The sequence below is a fragment of the Thermobia domestica genome, chromosome 8, assembly GCF_964235325.1.
Source record: "Thermobia domestica chromosome 8, izTheDome1.hap1.1, whole genome shotgun sequence".
Classification (NCBI taxonomy): Eukaryota; Metazoa; Arthropoda; class Insecta; order Zygentoma; family Lepismatidae; genus Thermobia; species Thermobia domestica.
Window position 1 is genome coordinate 25,635,162 of NC_137461.1, and position 23,451 is coordinate 25,658,612.

The window sequence follows — 23,451 nt, forward strand, 5'->3', positions numbered from 1 at the left end:
TACGAATGGGTGTCATTTCAATTTTGGCGTTAGGTATGTTCTGTTTTGAGTCTACAGAAGCTTTTCAAATAAGTGTTGGCACAGTCCCCATCATGACAAGATATAATAAAATGTTGAAAAATATTCAACATAGCTGGTACCCAGGATTGAACTTTTAAGGCTGAAAAGCAAGCACACTAAAACGAGCGCTACAATGATTGTGCTATTTAGACTTAATATGTGAGCACTAATGGCGAAATAGGATTATTAGGTCTATTAAATTTAAATATATGTACAATCTGTGGTTTGAAATAATTCAGAAAGAAAGAAACACTAGCCTATGAATTGTGGTTTATCACATTTTCTTTTTCACGAGTAATGTTAAGATCACGTGAAAAAAAAAATAATGACTTTCTGAACCTATTTTGTTACAAGTTCTTGTAAAATTGAGAATGTACTTAAAATAACAATCAGCAGGTGGTCGAAATAGAAAAAAAAACCAGCGAATTACGATAGTCAAACGCAATTTTTTGCTCTTTTATCAGGCAGATATCGAGATAGTATTTTGTTGAAGTATCTTGGGACTAATTGTCAAATATTAAATTTAATGTTAAATTCGTAGTCGTAAGACATCATGTTCGATTGGATTGGGTTTGACTTGAGCGACCTCTTAGACAGTGAGGCTATATGAGAAGTGAGATCCAAACTGCGTGAGCTTCTGCCGAGAATCGAACAGGATGTCCTGCTCCGGAGAAGCTTACGCTGACCATATAACCACGGACGAGCTCTCATCATTTGCGAATTCTGATTCTGAAGTATTGGATTTAAATACGCTTTTCTCTATGCACTGAAAATTAATTATGAATTTTAATTAGAAAATAAGGTCTTGTTTTTTTGCAATAGAAAATATTAATTTAGCCGAAATCATGTATTGTATAGAAAGACTGAAACTAGATTGGAATGATGATTTCTGGTGAGTCTGCCATCAAACCTCAGCAACGATTCGCGAGGACAACACAAGAACAGGTTTTGTCTTCTGCAAACAATAAGACCAGACCAGAGAGAAGGGCGTGGAAAGGGCAAGAGACCACCTGCTGCTCGAAAACCCTTTCATCTGAGCCGTTTTTACGCGCCGTATTTACGCTCGAAGTTAAAAGCAGCCAGACTTTTCCAGCGTATAAAAATTCCGTTGCTTTAAAATCAATAATGGACAACTTCTGTCTACAATGACGAAACTCATAATAGTTTAATTGGCACTATAACAAGCCAGTTCAGCAGGCACTACATACTGCGTGCTGGTTTACTGAGATTTGGATACAAAACATTAGCAAATGACTGTTAGAATGATGGAATACCGAGTTGATATAATATTAATAGCTTCTTAGAACGTAATCATACTTTGGAAACATTGTTATCAACAAAATGTATTAAGCACAATAAACAAAGTTCTACTTAATAGTTTATACGTTTTCGTTGGCCTATTAACTCTATTTCGAAGGAAATGACATCTAAATACAATAATTCTATCATATGGTATGGATTGAATGCATTTTAAATAAATGTGTGGCGTCACAGGGCAAGATCGTTTGTAACAACTGCTATTAATTCTGCTATTTTTATTTGAACATAATTATTTACTTTCATATTTTCTAATACATATATATTTTCATATATATTTTTATTTCTAAAATGTTCTCTAGCTCTACTGTAAGACGGCACAGAAAATCATCAAAGTTTCGTCTGACAGTACATTAGTTTCCTTCGTCACATTTAACATTTTCTCGAAGAAAACTATATTAAAATTAAAGCATTTTGTAAATAATAGAGATGATTCTTGTAGAAGAACAATTCGTTGAAAAACTGGTATTTTTGACTCCTAACTCGGGAAGCATAAGTTACGTAATAATACTCGTCCTGTGGTTTAAATATTGTGGCCCAATTGGACACCATTTGTTAACCAAAGAACATGATTATTTATAACTTACCAGTTAGAAAGCAAAATAACAGCGTAAGTGCGTAAGCTTTCATTGCCATTTCTGTAGTTGACTGCAGAAATCAATGTTCTCAGGTCCTTATATATGATTACCATGTACGTACATGTACCGGAAAAGGTAATGGTTTTTGATATATATTGAAATAAACTATACATATTCTTTCTTCGTTAAAAATGCATTTCCTTATCTCATTGCAGATTTATTTGATGCATAATGATAGGATCTTTTCTGGAGCAAAAACAGGAGAGTATTTTTTCCCGATGAAATGCCAGTCGAATTAGTGAGCTATTCGGAGGATCTAGTTCTAATTGTGATAGTTATTATATTAAAATACGATTGTAGAAGGTTTATCATTAAAGACCGGAAATAATTATGAATTATGCTGTACCACTTTGCTGGTGAAGATCCATTCGTTTGTAGGTTTGAAGTGAGGTAAGGTGTGAAGCTCTTAGTTGCAGCAAAGGTAACTGAAGACTTTAACTTAGAGAGGATCAATTACATTTCATCATTGGCATTGTATGTTATAGTAGAATTTCAATCCAAAACATTTCATATCAAATCGTCCTGGATACAGACGTACTCGAGACTTTCGTTTCGGTATGTGAGGCTGAAAATTACCAGAAACTAACAAAATTTTTTTCAATATCAGTAGAATCTAGTTTTCTCATCGTTCTTATTGTAGTTTCAATATTAAATTGAGAGAATTAATGGGTATTTCCTGGTTTTATTATTTTAGTAAACCATTCTCTGAATCTTAAACTAATAGATTTACCACATTCGAAGAAATTATTAGACGGAAGTTCATTCCTTTATTGCGTCACATGAACTTCGACGTTATGTAGCGCTGACAATAGAATAAATATAATACTGAACATTTCTTAATAATATACATTTAATGATAACATGGAAACATATATTTTCTGTATTCGTTCAAGGATCAAAGTGAATTCCTTGGTACTAAACGAAACACATTTAGAAAAATATTCATATTCTTTTTGTAATTATTTAATAGATAATAGGCCTCCTGTCAAGTGTTAATAATAGGATATCAATTAGAAGTAAACTTAAATTGCCATTTCATGGGCATAAACAAAACTACATAAAAACTACAAGCATGTAACACCTTTATCGTCTAAGAGTTTCAATTATAACAAGAGCCCTGTAATCTTAATTACATTTTAGGGTAATAGGATAAGAAATTCATTTCATTAGAAATTTTCCTAAGTTGCTAGTTCGTATTCTTTACACTCATGTATTTATAACATAGCACACAATTTGAGTATACGTAAGATTTAAATGGTGTTTCTCTTTTGACTTGAATTATGAGAAATAAGGAAAGTTAGCTACAAGGGATTCGTTGAGAAGTTCAGTACGTTTTTCAATATTGTTAACACTACATGTTCTATATTGATTTCGGCTTCAATGATCCATTTGAACATATAAAATTTTTAACTTGTGTCTTCAACACATTTTCGTATGGATAAAAGATATTTCACCTCCTTCAGAGTTTACAATAAAATATATTTATTTTTGATAATTTGGACGACTTTCACATTCTGTCTTGTGTTCGAATCACAGGTATACACGTTCTTTGGTTACACTTGATTTTATCTTTCCCTTAAGAGGGCCCCATTATGGAGAAATTAAAATATCGCTAATTTTACAGTAATTATGTGATATCTTCAAATAAATAAACACATAATCGAAAAGTGGAACAAGAGTATGCTAGTCGATATTATTTTAAATGAGATACCGTTACCAAGACTCCTTATCTGTTTCGATTTCCAGTCATTTAGAAAATTTTCATTTATTTTCGCATTTCTAAATGGCTGCAAACGTAAAGCTACTAGGTGACCCGTGATAACGGTACCTCATGCAAACTAATATTGTCTAGGGCGCTCATTTTCTACATTTCGATTACATTTTATCTATTTGAAGATATCAGATATTTACTATTAAATTAGTGGTATTTTAATATTGCAGTGGTTAATTTCTTAAACGCCGAAACTATATGGAACAGTGACTTCGAGCGTAACGAAGAAATTTTTCATGGGCCCCAACCAATAAGTGTAATTCTGCCTAATGAATAATTTTTGGCGTTTCTACACTTCAAGTTTAATTAGCATGTATTTCCACCTTTCTTCAAAGACTTCAGAACACATCATGGATTAATTTTAAATGCATGAAGCGCTTACTCATTCGCGTTGGCTCTTAACTTACTGCATGAAAAGTCTGCAATTTGTTTTCAATTCAATTGTTTTATTTATATTATTTGTGTATTTGCGTCTCGCTGTAACTTTAGTTTCCTTGTGCTGCAATTTCGACAAAAGGCTTGTCATAAAATTGCAATAGGTAACCCTTAATAATATTGTAGAAACTTTCAATTCTGGTGAGAAGATAAGATGAATATTTCCTCTCAACATATTCGCTACGGTGCTTTGGAACCAACACTGACATAATAAAATACAACTTTTACTCAATGTTTCGATTTTTCTTAATAGTAAACGACGATATTTTAACTTTCCAGTGTGTTATACACATCGTATGTATGAGATTCACACATTATCGAAGTAAAAGGGAAAAGGTAGATTTTAATGTTTGGAAGTTCAAGGAAAACTTAAGAAAATTTTTGTTGACATAGAACGCTTCCTTCAGTAGAAACATTGGATAATTATTTTTGTTCTTGAATTATTGTTTTAACATTACGTGTTACAACATGTGAAGATAATCCAAAGCAGATTGAATAGATCAAACCAGATTTAGTCCTCTTTGTTAGTACCTAGTGATAGACTCTCCCTATGTCTTTATATGACTTCTTCCTCCCTGGTGCTCTGAACCACAACATTAGCTATTGACACGCTTTATGAGGAAACCACCCAAGTCATTTGAAGTTTGAACATCAAAGTAACAGTTTAAGATGGGAGTATTCTCCGATAAAAAATATGGAAACGATATTCTTCTAACACAAAACCTCTTAACTTCGGTTTGAAAGTGAAACCTCCTTCCAGTAGAAATAATTTCTCTTTCACTGAGTGACCACTTCTTTGCTTTCTCCATAGCGGACAAACTGTTGTTAACAAACGTATGAAAAACGGTGATGACACAGGAATTCAAATAAATTAGTTATATAACACATTGTTAAATCTAGCGTTTTAATCAGGTAGGCATCTCGAACAGTGTGAGTGTTTTTCAGAAGGATGATGGTGAATATTTTAACGTAAGACCCAACATCTATTTATCTACAGCTAGCTATCTCCAATTATATATATATATATATATATATATATATATATATATATATATATATATAAAACAAAGTCCAGAATCGATTCCCACTGTCGATTTATTTACCAAAAATTATTGTATAACGATATTTTCAGAAAATAGTACAAATGTGCTTTCCTCCAGTTTATCAGGTTGAAATTTGGTAATCCGTTACCGTGTGGCCGATGCTAGGATCTCCACAGAGCTCCAAAGCAAGTTAAACAGATTGACATAACAAACCAAAATTCTCCGAAGCAAGCAGTGAAGGGGTTAAAAGTCCCAGAGACCCGAAGCAGGTTAAGCCAAGGGGAGAGGAATATCCAAGAGTCCACAACCAGAATAGAGACTTTGGGAATAGGTAACTCTTAATGCTCCGAAGCAAGCAGCAGGAGGAACACCAGAGAATTGGCACTGGTGCTGGTTGCTGGCGTATTTATAGGCGTCCAGAGAGGCAGCGGTTCTGCTGCTGTCTTGTCGTCAAGTGCTTTGTAGGATGTGTCAGTGGCCCGTCGCATGCTGCTCATAGTAATCCTAGGTGGTGTGTAGTAAATCGATGTAGTGATGTTTACAAACAAGAGTACATGGCAATGATTGTATAAAATAGCATGCGATACATTACGATATATATATATATATATATATATATATATATATATATATATATATATATATATATATATATATATATATATATATATATATATATATATATATCCCTTTCCGGTACCCGGGCTTTTGGGCTATTTTTTAGACTTTCAGTCAAGCAGCTACTGCATCGTCACTATTTACTCTATGGTCATGGTTCATACCTCATTCTCTTCAGAATGGAGCTGGCTTTCAAATGGTACCACTTTCATGCTCATACCGTATACCAGAAGCCGGAAAAATGATGTGAAATAGAAAATTTTTTCTCGCACTTTGGCTCCCCCTGGAGCGGCCCTTTTTGAACGTAGCCACCTAAAAAAACCTGATAAATAGTACTTGAAATACTGAATGTGTGTGCCAAATTTCAAGTTTCTATCTTGAATACCAAGGGCGATAGAAATTTTATCAGGAATTCCCACCATGCCCCAAATTACCGTAAAACACCATGATCTGAGGTAAAAAATTTCCTGAGACATCCCTAATTAACCCTAGGGTCATGTTTCGCCCATCATTCTCTTCAGAATAGAACTGTCTTTCAGGCGGTATGACTCACGTGTCTCCATCATGTATCTAAGGCGGGAAAATCTTGAAAAAAGGGATTTTTTGGGTCTGAATTACCTTTTCTTCAACTTTTAGCCCCCTGGACCCCCCTGTTTTAACGCAGAGGTCTGAAAAAATCTGGTAAATACTACTCGGTGGGCTGAATGTTTATGCACAATTCCAATTTTCCAGGTGCAAAAGTAAGCCCGCCCAAAAAAATATACCGACAATGTCCCATATTCCCGTATACAGAGGGAAATTTTTAAACATTCCCTGAGACATCCCTAATTACTCTAGGGTCATGTTTCGCCCATCATTCTCTTCAGAATAGAACTGCCTTTCAGGCAGTGGCATTCCCTTGTCCCCATCATGTATCTAAGGCGCGAAAAGCCCGTGAAAGTGATTTTTTGTTAAAAATTTCCCTTTTTCAAGTTTTAGCCCCTTTGTACTTCCTGTTTTAATGCAGAAATCTGAAAAAAATCTGGTAAATACTACTCATGTTTGTATGTTGGACTGCATGTTTGTGCAAACTTTCAATCTTCTACGTGCAAAAATAAGCCCGCCAAAAATACTTTACATAAACCCTCCCAAAAAGCATTACACGAAAATATAAATTTTAGACTTATGACCACATCACCTCCTATGTCTCGACGCAGGAAGGTGTGAAACCATACGTAATGTCTTCTATAATGCCTCTGGACTTGGAAAAAAAAACGGACGAAAAAGCTCAAATAGGAGAGTTATAACGCAATGTACCATGAAACACCCCGCATGGTACAAATTGTACCATGGGATCCCCAAAGGGATAGATAGATAGTTAGATCGATAGGTGTGTGTGTGTATGAGAGAGAGAGAGAGTCAATATTTAATTTTGATTTCTCAACATAAACCTGGAACTTTTGCTAATGGTCCCTCGCTCTTTACATTATGTATTACCTCCTCCATGTAACAACACTGTTGCGTAATTGTAGCAATATGAAAATTAATATATAACCATGATGGAATTTTGCTCCATATAGATTTTCAGCATACGCTTTTCTAGTTTGTAAGGCCGTGCAAATGAATAAAATGGATAGACGTTTCATATATGTTTGAGAGGCTCTAAATAGGCAAAATAGTACTGCTAGTTCTTGATTTACACTAAGTACTTTCAACCAAAACAAATAATCAGTAAAGCAATCAAGTAACTAAATATTATACTAGTATAGAAATAATAAATACATTTTGGTTACAAACATCTCTGAGAAAATCTTTCAGATGAGATGAGATGAAAATGTTCCATGATTACATAAGACCAGAGTCTATGAAAATAAAACAGGTTCTCAAAAATTTTACGTATTAGAAAATCCTTATAAGTGTGAACAAATTTCGTCTAAGATTTTAATGTTGCCTATCTATACTTGTACCTACCCACATTTCGAAAAGCTTTCAATTGCTTTTTATTACATTTTTGTAATGGCCATGTTTCTGCCACATACAGTAAAATACTTCATAAGCATTTTATGGCCTTTTTTCTCAAGTTTTTATTCAAGCTCTCACAAATTACATTTGTTCCTCGTAAATGCTTCTTTGCCTTTCCTATACTTTGTTTCTTATCACTTTAGCACTTTATATCATCCCTAATAATACTAACCAGGTAACGCAAAATAGCCACCTGCTCTACTTTTACCTCTTCTACTTCCATATTTGAACCTGTGGCTTTGTTCTAATCGTCATTGCTTTTAAATTTCTAACATTTATTTTCATTTTATAATCTCGCAAGCCTTTTCAAGTTTTCTGTCATCTTATTGATTTTCTTTTCTATTCCGTAGCAAGAACCGCATTATTTGCAAACTCTTTATACCTAAAGATTCCATCTTCTACTGGGATGCTCTCTTCGTTATGTAGGCTCTTTTTCATTACATTTTAGAAATAAATATTAAATAATGTCGGCGAGGGACAACATCCTTTTCAACTCAACTTCTAACTGCACTCTTCTCTATAACTTCCGCTATAATGTGACATTTACTTGTTCGTTCATATATATGTTTCTCGTGAGTCTGAGACTTTTCGATTACAACCAATGGCATATTTAGGATATTGTTCATTGGGCTATGCACATTCTTCTGAGTGGATGTATATATATTGAATCTATGTATGTACACAGTTATTATATATACTATATATAAATTTATCTATTTAGGGGCTTGAGCCCGAAAGCCACCCCTCTAAATGCGCCAGTGATTACAACCCAATCTTCTTTAGAATTCTCACATACAATCCCAATTCACGCGGTCTAAAACCTTTTCTAGATCAATAAATATACCAACAATCAGTACAACATAAACGTCTTCCGTTTTTCTCTATAAACCTTTCACTGACTACCCATAACAATCAAATTGTGCCCATACCTGTATTCTAACCGAATTGTTTCCCTCAACTTTCTCTGTGTTCTTCGATAGAACGTTCTGTTCACTATTTGAAGCAATAGTTTTGCCGAGTGCGATTTGATATTAATAGTTCTATAATCTTCAGATCTTACTGGGATTGATTACTTAGTGATCAGAATCATGACCGTGTTCAGAGAATACTTAGGATGGTAGAATGATTTTGAGATTTAGAAACTTTAGTACAATTCGGAACTTCTGGTTCTGAAAACTTTAACAATAGTATCCATTCTCACTTCAGTGTTTGGTGTTGAAGAAATAGTATATGAATAAATTTTAAAGTTCAAATGGGTTTTTCATTAAAAACGTAGATGTTAAATTTTAAATTCAATAAAATATTTTATTGTATGGAATGATTTCATATAATTAAAATATATTTAATTTGCAATCTTCAGAAATATGTTCACAAGTTGCATGGACATTTCAGTTTAACAGATGTCGTCTTGTTAAACTATCGTAATACCTTGTCATCCTTTCTCTTCTTTATCTGAAACAAAAGTACAAAATAGTAATTCAAAATTCTTTGATATTTTTAATAAATGCAAAATACGTTATTTACTATTATAGAAGCACATTATATTTATATTTTAGTATAACCCGCCTGGGTTCGATTCTCTTATTCGGGCACTAAAGATTTTCGTTTATGGTAGGTTTAGTGGTTAGAAGGAACGAGTAATTCACTCCACTATTAGTAATGGCTAAAATAAATAGCAAGCAAACCTCCAATTCGATCACGAACCAACACGAACTTAGATTGAGGTTGCACTTACGCGTACCCACCGTCTTCGATACGCCCGCTAACATTTACAGAGTGAACACAAGTACCTGAATGTAATACCCACAATCTTGGTAGTAATTCATACGATAGTGATTCATGCTGAAACAACAGAAAACAAAACAAATACATGAAATAGAATTTATTTGATTAAAAATTATTCACATATGAAATTACTTACGTAAACCCTTTTTCAATAAATTTCTGTTAATAAATCTCTTTGTACGTTTTTAATACCTTTTAGCCCATATGATATTTCAATAGAAAAATAAAAAGGAGTAAATTTAGAAGGAAATAATCGATTTTTGCCTACTTAGGCTTGCTAGCACACGTTGATTTACTTAATATCACTTCACATCACAACACCAACATGGGATTAAAATGAAAGAAAGGGGGAAATTGAAGTAATTGCTCGCAATCTTCTCTTCTCTGTCTCATAATCGTTTCCGGCTCCGCTCAGGTTACTGCGGGTTAGCTCCGAACATTATTAGACTTGTTATTGAATCACTATATATTGCATAAACTGATAACACAACAAACGGGATTGTTTTGTTAATCATTCGTATTGTTTTACCATAATAATCGGTGATGTTGATAGCAGACATTAAATATTTTGACAATACCTCTTGGATTCCTAGTTCCCACGGCGTGCACTTCTCTTAATTTGATTAATTTACATAAATATAACGCTTATGCACTTATTTCTTCTTAATTATAGACAATTTAAGGATATGTCCACTTTCTTGAAGTCATTTATGCTTTTTATTTCGTGGCACTTTTGAAGATTGCAATATTAATCTTAGATTTCCATTATGTGCAATTTGCCTTCCTCTTCATCCGGTCCATGATGCCTACCAGAACGCCTTCCTTCCCGCCTTCAATTCCCAATGTTCATGTTCTTGCGCCCTCTAATGACAAAGAACAACATTGTGAAATTGACGAATAACGTTCATTTACAAGTAATATAGACCTTGGCATTTTTTTTTTAATTATTTGCCATTTAAATTAATGCGAATAGAATATTAAAAGAACAAAAACAAGCATCGATGGCTTTTGCTCTCAATGAACTAAATTTTCATGTATCATAACCACTTCACAACTTACGATGTTCAGTTCACCTAATACAAATCACTGCTGCAAAGTGTTGCCAGCACATTGAAAAAGATAAAACCATAACATAAAGTTTGCGTCAACGTATAATGCATTGAGCTTAATTCCACTTTAGATGAGAGTAACTGGGAAAAATTAAAATGGAGTGGGAGTGAGGGAGGACACACGCTTATATTAGATGATAGTGGTAATGAATAATTTATTTATTTTAGATCACTAATAAGTAAATAGTTGTTTTCAACGATTATTTCAATGTTTCTAGTGTTTGGATTGTAACAGTGAACAATATTTATTTTTACATCTTAATATAAACAGCTGGGTTTGGTGAAAACTGTAAATTTCTAGAAGATTTATTACTTTTATCAGTTGTGACCGTTTCTCAGTTGATAATTTGGTTCATGACTATATATCAAGTGAATCAGTAGTTTTTAAAAGCTCATGAGTCAGAAAAAGACGAGTTCGCATGGAGTACAGTTTCTGTTGCTACCAATTTCTTTAAGCAAAGTTATTCGTTTCGTACAATGATAAAGAAACTCTACTTTTTCAAACAAAGGTCGATAATTTTATGTCTAGCAGGATTTTCAAATATTATGTAGTTTCTGTTTGATTTTCTTATAACTTTACTTTTGTGACTCATGATCTTTTCAAAACTACTGATTCAATTATTTAACTCCATCTTTTTGGGAATTTTTGTCCTTTTTCTTCTACGGGTTTTCTAAATTCAATAATTATTCTCCGTCATCATATGGTATTTCCTTTGTTTGAGCTATAAGCGCTTTATAAGCTATTTTAATCCATTCAACATGTGGTTTCTGATAAATGTAACTATGACCATTACCAAGTATGCTGAATGTACGATTTTAGCTTAGCGATTTGTGTATTTTTATAGAGAGGGTCATGGTCACTTCCATGTTGGGGCTGACTGTTTTGGTAGTCATTTTGTCAATTTATTTCATTGTTATGGTTACTGCTGCTAGACCTGCTTACAGGACAAGACAAGACATAATTCCTTCAACTGAAAAAATTCCAAAACAGGTTACTTTTTAGTTTCACGACACATTTTTCAGGCGAGACAATCTTAGTTTCTAATGTATGAAAGTTTTAGAATGATATGGTCTTGTCAACTTCGGGGTGGGGAGGTCATTTCATTTCTCCCTCTACCTATCGAATGTAGAGTTATGGACGTGTGGTAGATATGATTGATTTATTTGTATGTGTGTTAATACATAACAGTGCTTTCAGTGATATTATATATATATATATATATATATATATATATATATATATATATATATATATATATATATATATATATATATATATATATATATATATATATATAAGCACATTCAATTTTGAATTGCGAATATATCATTATGAAATCAATATTTTATTTAGTCCAAAATTGTGCAATTTGATAGTATTTTAACTCATTTTCAACAGCAAAATCATCACAAGTCTTTGATGAGTTACACTCTTCTGAATAAGTTGTCGTAGTCAAATGTGTATTTTTTTTTTTACCGGAAATGGATCGATTTTTTTGTGAGAAGTATTTTGTGCATTCAAAATTGCAGGAAGTCGCATGTCTGTGCAGTTGTACATTATACTGTTAGACTACGGCTCGCGTGTTATAATATTACGTAACTGCTCTATAGTGCATCAATAGATTTACAATATTGAAATCGTGAATGAGTAATTTTTAATACTTCCAGTTAAAATAAAACAATAAAAAAATAAATAAAATCTTATCACGGGATATTCTATCTACGGTGTATATTGGAGCTGCAGTGGCTCAGTGGTACCCTTCTCCGTTGGTCTAGTGGCTACCACGTGAGCCTTTGGTATACAGGGTCCCGAGCTCGATTCCCGGTAGGAGAGCCTTTAGAATTCTAAATGTGCTTGATGTGTCTTTGTTCTTGTCCCTGTCGTTCAAGGTTACTGGAAATAACTTTAAAAATATAGTAGAATATAGAGTCAGCTACGGAGATGAATCGGTTAACTTTAAAAGCAAAGGGTGGTAGAGCGTTCACATCGTGGGGTCCATGGTTCGATCCCAGCTAGCACCAAGTACACTTTGTGGTAAACAAACAACGTCGCGTGGGTTTCCTCCGTGTTCCTCCGTTTCCTCTCACTTTATTTATTCCACTACTTTATTCATTTTCCATCATCACCGTCTTCTTTAGTGCAGTCGGCATAATAGTTCGTCTTACAACTTAAAGATTTCATTTTTTCAAAATTATTTTCAGTTTATATATACACACGATAGTTTCTCGGTAACTCTCTTTTTATGTTACCCATCCCGATAGATACAGAGACAGCACTATTTGGTAATAATACATATTACAAATATTTAAGGATTAAACTTGGATATTTGAAATGATTTTGTGTCATTGGAAATTACCACTAGGACCTTTGTGACCCATCTCTAAAAGATAATACTTCGTATTCTTTTCCCTTGTTAATATCGCACACAACAATGACTTTCTTTCCAGTTTTCCAATTAAAATGCTATATATTTGTATACATATACCATGCATGTATATTAAACATTTTAAGCATTTCCCCCTAATTATCTATGTGATATTTCGAAACAAATGTACATTTTATTGTTCGTCATTATCTTTCGGTTTCCATTTACGAGTTAGATATACATATATTTTGGCAAGATCACCAAAGTTACTAGTGTCATATGCGGTTTAGCGACTAATCTTTCGGTTTATATAATACAATAGACATAATTATAGTTGCTTATGCATTTTTCATTATTTTTTGTGGTGGACAAACAACGTGTTCGTGGGGTTTCCTCGGGGTTCTCCCGGTTCCTCCCACTTTCATCATTCCACCATTTCGCTGATCGCTCATCATCACCGTCTCTTTTAGCCTAACCATCATAAGCGTGTGACGTAAAATTTAAAGATTTCATTTCATTTCATTATTCATTTTTCATTATTAACAGTCACTTGCTTGCGACAAGGGTAGTAACATGCATTATTCTTACTTTTTATGTCCTATATTTTTACCTGTCACCATTAAATATCTAAGTTTCATAACACCATCTACGTTATTACTTTAAATTACGACATTTCCATCATATGGTATTTGTTTGATGTGCTTTACCTGTTTTGCTGCACCACACGGGTTCATAACTTGTTCTTTGATACTTGTGGTGTTCATGTACACTCATGTCCAAAATGATTGTTGCATTTCTATAACTGTAATTATAAATACGGAAATTAAAATGAGTAAAACAGAATGTTGCTAAATGGAAAAGAAATTTTTATTTTCGTTTTATTGTTCTTATTTACTGCTCATTGATATGAAATTTGCCACATACATGTCTTTGCCGATTATACAGATACTAACATTATAAGAAATACCGGGCGAATTCGTTATCAAATTATATTGCTACAACAACATATTTAAAGACATGCGACAATAACTTTGGACATGAGTGTACATTGCACAAATCGCAGTAGCAACCTGTATTCTACTTAATACAACCAGTTTCTTATCTTAATCTTATACTAGCCTCTGGGCCCACTCCAATAATCCACTTGGCTGAAGTGTTGCCAGTGTGGACTTGACCGGTAAATATTTCTTTGCCACTGTTGTTTCTCGGACTTGTCTCAACGTCAGCTTCAGCTGTTTTGTTGTTATTCTCGTTTTCGTTTGTAGTTTCAGCATCATCATGGTTCTTATCATTTCTTGTAGATTTTCGTCGTTCATTCATAAAAATCACAAATTGATATTATTCACAGGCATTAAAATGAAATGTTACGATAATTAAAAGTGTAGATAAAAGGTTGAAAAGAATAATTGAAAAAAAACGCGCAAAACGAATTCAAAATTTACAACATTTCACAACTATTGAAATGCAATAGGCAACAACATCAAGAGTGCTCTGTTGTTAGAACAATCGTTAGTCATTTTTTTAAAGGAAGTATTCAAACGACCCGCTCGGGAGAGTAATACTCCCGGAAGTACGTTTTTTTTGCTCGCTACTCTAGCCGGCTGTTTTACGCGCTATTCTAGTCAGTTGTTTTAAGTTGGTCAGAAAATCTATATCATTTAGTACAAGGGGAACAAAACGAGCCTTATATCATTGAGTACAAGGGCAACAAAACGAGCCCTGCCAGGCTTCTAACCCGTTCCTACTACTACTACTACTTATATGCATAAAAGTAAGTAAACCAAATTTTTGATTATTATTTTCGTATTATTTTAATTTAAAAAGTGTTATAGAAATGTAAAAAAAAATGTTAAAAAACTTTCCTTGTGCCGGGTTTTAACTCACGCCAAAAGAAATTTTCGTTACTAGCATATATCGCTAACCCACTCGGCCACGAGGACCGACAACAACAATCGTTTGAATTCTGCTATTTGAATGCAACGTGGCAAGACATAGATAACGCCAACCAATCATGACTGTGTTTTCCGCTCCTACTTCCGAGAGCATTACTCTCCTGAGCTAGTCCTGTATTCAACGTCCGTTAAAGTTTTCTGCTTGAATTCATTTTGAAATTCACATCCATGCCGTGGAAAAATTAAAATGACTTAATGTGAGAACTACAAATGTATACACACGTAATCTATTTAATTACCCGATGCAGTCTTAGAAGTTATGCTAAAACAGTGTACAATAGTGATCAATATATTTGGAATGGAGAAAGAAAATCCTAAATATTTATTTTAAATATGTTCAATATGAAGTTACGTAATGATGGTTTAAGAAGCAAACTATTGGTCTGGGGACAAAATTATGGGGTGTCCGAAAATATAATACCTGTTTCTTTATTTTTTCTAGGTACTCAGTATGTAGATAGAGATGTGAGAGACAAGGATTGGTATTAGATACTGCTAGTTTTGATTGAAATACCTCCCGTTCCCAAGACATTTTTTTTTCAAGATTTCACACACACAACAGAAGACACTTTGTACTGTACGTTCATTATGCAAATACTGTTATTACAGTTGAATACAACTTTCGACGACAGTTCGGGATCGATTCACCTGACGAGAGCACCATTAAGCGGTTGCATACACAACGCGTGGAGACAGGTTGCCTATGCAAAGACGAAAGCACAGGACGATCTTCGCATTTAGCAAAGATAGTGGATACAATTCGGTACTTTTTAAAGCACAGTCTCAGGAAGTCAGTGGGGAAAGCGGCCCGTAAGTTATTATTGCCCAGCTCAACTGTCTGGAATATTCTTTGTAAACGTTGTATTTTCAAAGTTAATTTTATTTCAGTATAGTGTGTTCCCTTGATGGCATTTCACACCACTCAGAGGGAGCTCCGTACTTTGAGAACAGTAGTCTCCTTGATCTAATAAAAATAGAACACAAAACGCATGAAGGATTTTATCGGTACAATATTGAGCACCGTTTGAAACAGTTAAAAGCCAGTGCCTATGTGACGTAATGTTTCAGAAATTAGTCTATGGGCGAGTGTCAAAACGTTTCAAATTCTATTGCAAGAAATTATCCTGTTATTTATATTTACATATAATCACCTTCAAAACAGTACCCCTTCAATTGTGTCATATCAGCAACTATTGAGCTACATCTTTACCTACGATAAGATAGAGTAGACGCAGAAGTGAAGTTATGCTGTTTCTAGTAAGCATCTCGAATCATGCAGTTCTAAGCATGCCTCAGTTCGAATCACTTTCGTTAAACATACGTCTTAAAATATACCCGTAGAAGCTGGTATTAACAAATTAGCAAGTTAGGACCGATCCTTAATATTCCATCTGTGCAATATTGCCAGACACGATTAGCATGCAGTAAGTTGATGTCCAAAGTGCATCGTAATTTTCAGTCCTGGATCTGATGGGTTTTTCCACTCTTATAACTGTTTCCACGTATTTTCTGAAAGATTTTCCAATCTTAAGGAGGAATGCCACATTGTTTGTTCCAACTTGACGTTCAGCCTGAAATCGAAAAGGTTGTATCCTCGTCGCCATAAGTGCCTTTACATCGCAGTGACGGGTATGTGACCGCGCAGTACTCCAAGGAAGGGATGGTTGTATAAGAATTTGTGATTAATTTTGAAGAGTTTTTATTTTGACTAGGGAATTAACATAGGTGAAGGGAGTGAAGACACAGATTTGAAGCATCAGTTCACTGTTATTGAAGCATCAGTGCACGAAAAGATTCGTATTCTCAGTTTTTCTATTTATTGTTTTATATGTTAAGTTAAACACCACAATATGTATCACTGATATCGCAGATCGTATTATTTTTTAAAATCGTGTTTGTAACCTATTGTCAAAACATTCATCTCCAGACATGATGTAGAGAGAAGAGAAAGAGATACGACATCTGTAATATATGTATATGTGATTCACTAAGTAACTGTAGAAATTAATTAAAGGACACATAAGAGAGCGAAAAGGAGCTCTAGAAGTCTGAACTTTTTAGAAACGTCCTAGATAGGTGAAAATATAGTTAAAAATTGCAAAAGGAATCATGTAAATTACCTCTCTTTTCTTATATTCTAGTATACTTTTTCTTTCACATCCAAACATCTCTATTCTGAATTACGAGATAAAGGCGAAGAGAGAAACATTTCCATTTCAAGAATTATATCAGGAAAAAAATCTTTTGACTTAGACTAGATTCGAACTCGCAACCCTTGAATCCATGGCTCAGCGCTCTACCGATTGAGCTAACAACTACTGTTGGAAAAGCCTGATTTCTACAACTACCGGTTGCTGAATGGTGTGTATTAACCAAGTTTGCCGAGATAATTGCTTCATATAGCTATAATAATAATAATAATAATAATAATAATAATAATAATAATAATAATAATAATAATAATAATAATTATAATAATAGTAATAATAATAATAATAATAAAGCAGAAGAAGAACAGAATCTAAAAGTCACATATGGTAAAAGTTTGACGTGCAGAGTAAGTCCTAATATGAGATTTTATTAATTATATATAATAAATGTAAGCGTGGTTTATTCGTGTGTGCTACTCAAACTGCGTAATTCACTACCTAGTCCCATAAGGGTTGTACAGTATGGTACAGTAGCCTTGCGTCCTCCAACCGTGAAGAATGTTTCTGTTTGAACCTATGCGTGTCCTAAGAGGAAGGAGGAGATTGAAAGAAAGAAAAGTGGTTTAGAAATTATGCAAACTTAGAATATGTCACGAGGTGAGGTGATATAGAATTCAGCGTGTCTTTCAGCTACTACTCTATACAAGACGTGCAGGGGCGTCATTTCAGACTTCGCTTGAAGGGGGCAAGAGCACCACTGACGTAAGACTTTCACATTTTGTACTAATACATTAGTAGGCAATCGATTAAAGTATATGTAAACCTCAAACTCTTGGGGGGGCAATTGCCCCCTCCTGCCCTTCCTAAATGACGCCCCTGAAGACGTGCACCTACGACTTAACGTGGAACCCGAACCACACGACTCCTGACGGGAATCGAAACCCGTATCACCTCTAGTTCTATCATGGGAGACACAGGATCATGTAAAAATAATCTGATAAAGAAAACAAAGTTGATACCAGATATAAATAACAAAAAAACATATGAATTTAAATGTAAAATTTGAGTCCAAAATACCCACTTATAAAGAACTGCTGAATTTTAGAAAATAAAGACATGTAAATTGAAGTTATGTGATTAACTTGGAGCTTCAAAAACCAACACCCAGAAACCGCCGTGTAAAGTCTAACTGATGCAATTTTTTTTATTGCATAACTTGCTTTCGGGGAGTCCGCCCCCAGACGCTTGCATTTGCTCTTTCTCCGACCTCTCACTTCTCATATCCCTAAGACCTCTGATCTTAAGTGGTTTCGAGATATGGCTATCTTATTGTAACAATTTCAACTCCCAACTTTGACTTCCTGCTGTTTTTCTTCTAACCGTAATATATATATATATAAAAAAAACGCTGAAATACATCTTTAATCAAGATGTTTCTACTCTTAAGGGATTTTGGAATATGGCCATTCTATTTTACCAATTACAATTTAAACCTTGTTTTTTCTAAGGAAAAATGAAAAAACGCAGAAACATGTCTTTAATTGTTTTACTTGCAAAACCTAAACACCAATTTTCATTCCCAGCGGGAGCTCATTTATTTCGAATTCCACGTTAATCAGTAGGTTAACGTTTCATATAGCTTCGCTACTGAATGGGACGTTAAACTCAAAATCAACTCAACCAATTTTCATGTCAATAACCTTAACGATTTTCGAGTTATGACCATCCAATTATAACAATTGTAACTTTACCCTATTTTCTTCCTTTCTAGGGCAAATATCATAAAAACGCTTACATACATATCTAATTATTTTAAATGAGAAGTCCATATACCAAATTTCATATCGTTAACACTCAAAGATTCCAAGGTATGGGCATTTTAAGATAATTGCCACTCCTCTTTCTCCCTTTTCCTTCCAAATTTCCAAATATTCTTCTTTTAGTGGAACTTTACATTACAAATCATATGCCCTTTCTAAACTTCAAGTTTCTAGCTTAAGCGGTTTGGCCTAGCGTTGATCAATCAGCCAGCCAGAACTTGTTATTTTATATAGAAAGATACATAATAAGCAAATTAATGACAAAAATATCACTACAAAAGCAATATAGCAAGGAAGTCATATACTGTGTTAAAATATGTAGATATTCATTCATTTGGTAAAATTCATAAAACTAAGGGCACAAGTTTAGCGTACGCGCGTTTGGCGTGGGAGACCCAGGTTCGATTCCCGGTGGAAGCTCATGTGATTCGAATTCCACGTTAACCAGTAGGTCTACATATCATATAGCCTCGCTGCGGAACGGAATGTTAAACTCAAAATCAGCTCAGCTCTGCTAAGAGCATAAGCAGCGTGGACCTACGGCTTTTTGGGTCCAACCACAGATGACAAAATTACACCCCTATTGCTTTATAATTGCTGTAAATCTCCCTGCTTTGGAAATGAATGGAACTTGACATTCGCTTCACCAACTTTTCTATTTCGTGTGTTCATTTTAAAGCCGTACACAGCGCATGAGGGCATTGCTAAAGTTTTCAAAGTCAATGTAAGAAATACAGATGAGTTCTATTTACACAATGTGTACAGTAGAAAATATTCAATAATATTCCACATAGAAAATATCATATACAACAGTGTGTAAGAAATTCATCAAATGTTTAAAAATCAAAGTAAACCTACTTCAACACAAATGCATTTAAAACCTGACTCTGAGAGCGCAATAATGTTATCTTGTTCGAAGGGTCAGTGATTTTGTGTCGAACAGGCTGAGCGTGGGCTTACCCTGCCTTATGTTTCGCAACATTGCTCTTGGTCAAGTGGTTTATTGCTTGTGCCTTTAGGTATTTGCCCTAAAGCTATACAGCGAGTTGTGTGCTTTCTTCCTTCCCTGCCCCTGGCTGGCGAAAATATTATTTGCTTTTCATGCATTAGGATAAAGAGCAAGACACCTTGCGACCTTGGAAGGGAGTAACATATAAAATGATCGAAAACGACAACCGATGTTCATGTAGAGTTCATAGTTTCGAGGTTGCTGAGATGGTTAGGCGTAAAGCTATCAGCTATTTTCTGTTAGTGATTTCTTCATATAACCAAGTTAACGAATCAGTGATAGAACGTTCACCTCTGGTGCTTGGGGTCACGGGTTCGATCCCAGTCCCCGCCAAGTGAACTTTGTGGTGGATAAACACCGTGTGCATGGGTTTTCTCGGAGTTCTCCCGTTTCCTCCCACTTTCTTCATTCCACCATTTCATTATTCATCATCACCGTCTCCTTTAGCCTAACCGGCATAACCGCGGGACGTAAAACTCAAAGATTTCATTTCATTTCATTTTCAAGTTAACGAACCTTGACTTACCTGCGTACAGTGGTTGGTTAGTGTGTCCTCGATGGCTATTTTTACTTTTTCCATGATCATCCCATACCATACAGTATTTTTTATGTTTTGAAAAAGCTTGATTCCATCAATTCGTTAAACAACAATGTTTCTTTTTTTTCTAATCATGTTTCTTAGTATTATCCTCTTCATTCTACCTAATTTAAATATTTTCAATAATTCAGAATTTAGACTAAAAAATGTTACAATGATCAAGAATTGTATAAGAAGAGGACTCTTCATTTCTAATCATTGTCATAACCGGAAGGGAAAACTTTAAAAAAAATTGAAATATCTTAGCAGACGTAGAAAATCGACGGAAATAATAAACATCAACTATTAGTTGACTCTTAGAAGTATAGTATATAGTTCTCAACCCAAGTAGAAGATGCACTCTTTGCTTCATGAAAATAATAAACATTTTCCAAAAATAATTACAAAAAAGTAATTTCATGACATTTACTGAGCGAACATAGGTTACTGGTTAGCGTTGACCTTTGTAATTGGAAGTCTCCAGGTTCAAATTTCGATACGAGGCATCCTGACTAGTAATTTTGCAGTACCACTGGGCGAATACCGGGATACTTTTAATACATAAGCTTTGGCAAATTTTCTTGAGAACTTTGTTCTTATGTTGTTAATGTTTCAGTGTGAAATGGCATTTTGCTGCATGGAAAATATTTTTAGTAAACAAAATATAGTAGATGAATGGTCAGTATAAGGAACTCCTACTTGTTTTCTTTAGGTTCAAATCCCGACTGTTCTTATTGATTTTTTCTTTTAGTTACGCTCATATGTTGCGCTCCAGAAGTTCAATTTTGAATTAAATGTAGTCGCAGCTAGTTTAAACTGAAATTAGTTTCAAAACTTTTCGCTATTATATGTTTTTGCTTTACTTGCGATGTTTCAACTTTGATATTAGATCTTAGACCTTAATGTAACTCATTTTCCTACGTCATATTATGATGAATGTTTTCACAACAACGATAGTCGGGTGGTAATACAGAATTCCATTGTTACTGCAGGGCCGGATCTTGAATCCTGCCAACTACGCGTTCGCAGGAGGCGCCAGGTGAACAGGGCACCAAATTAGAAAATGAATTTTGTTTTAAATGTAAATATTCATTTTTAAAATGTTATGATGAAAAATTTTCCTCATATAGCTTCGAATAAATATTGTACAGACTGAGATACAGATAAAATACATCAAAAGGACAATAAAGTCGAATCTTCGCTTGGTTGGCTGTAAAACACCCCTTTACAAATGAAATGGACTCGCACATCAATTTCTTGCTGTACTGTACTGTGGAGTTACAACCACAGTTATTTGCTCAATTATCAGTTCTTTACTGAAAGAATGTGGGGATAGTACTTTGCATGGCAAGAGAGAAAGTACGTGGGGATCTGAGCAGTACAGCGTTGAAGTAATTAATTGGGGATGAATGAAATGAAATGCATGTTTTCTAATAGAAGAAATCACAGAGACACAAAGGTTAGGAAAGGAAAGGGTTTTACTGTACCTCAGCCATTTCGATATGATGAGCCTCTTCAAATATTGGGTGAAGCCTTATCCTCCAATTCGTTGAGTGTTTCCGTCTGGTATCGATCCCGGACCTCACGTTCGAGAGTGAAGAACCTCTCGACCTCAGGGCAACAGCTCCCAAATGTCCTGGCCTCTTCAGAATGACACCTCTGTCATGCAATGGTTGGTGAGGGCCCAGGCGTGCCGACCGTCTTTCAATTGCTGCTACGACGACTCTTCTGAATAGGGGTCCAAAGTGTGTTTTTGGCGGCTTCTGTCACACTTCTCACCTCGAGGGTCCCGTGTCCCCTGGTTTTGTTCTACTTCTTTGCTTTCGCTTCTTCCTGGTGCTCCGCACGTGGATGACTAGCTCATCACAATTATATTGGTCAATAGGGAAGTTTGTTAATTGCTGAAACGGCGTGGCTGAGCTTGTTTTGATGAAGTTACGGAAACTAGGAAGAGAATGGTAAGCATGAATTTGTATTGGGATGAGGTGACAACATAGGGAAGTCTCTTCTTTATTATTTAATAATTACAATTTCTTGTATGAAGAACAATAACAACATACAGGGAGAATTCAAAATAGGCGCTAAGCCTGATATCCTCTAGAAATTGATGCCAATGCCACACTCACAAGAGATGCTAGTTTGAGGAAAATTTCCATGGCACAGGATAGACCTTTTAAAGAGGGAAAAGGGATATTTTACGAATATGAGATAGAATCAATGTAAATTTAGCTTTCCAATAGATGTTGTATTAAGTACTATGACCGTAGAGCTAAAGACTGGTATTCTTTCCACAATCCCACCATATGCACAAAATACAAATATAACAGACTCTTCATTCCTTTCTCAACAGTTAAGGGTTGAGAAAGATCACCGTAAATGAAATGCACATTATCAAAGTTGAAGCAAGCATGGACACCCAAAAGGGGACGAAAGGGCCAGGCCCCACCTGGCTTACGACAAGTATAATGTATATATATAATTTCTTAAGATTTTCTTAATACAAATAAAAATACCAAACGTAATATAGTAACGAGGGAGATGACCACCCTAAAAACATTCTTCGGGCCCCCATGCAAGCAAGTAGGCTTTCTTGTCCATTCGTCCAGGGAGTGGAGCGAATACTAAAAGACGGGCGGTACAAATGGGTTCTTTAAAAATCATTTCTGAGGGAAATTTTAACTTAAGTTCCTAATGACTCACAATCGCTGTCCAGTGCTTAATGCTCACTTTGTTAATATCTATTAGTCATTTGTCATTCGTCAACATTTTCATTTCTATCCTAAGTCATTTCGTTTTTGTT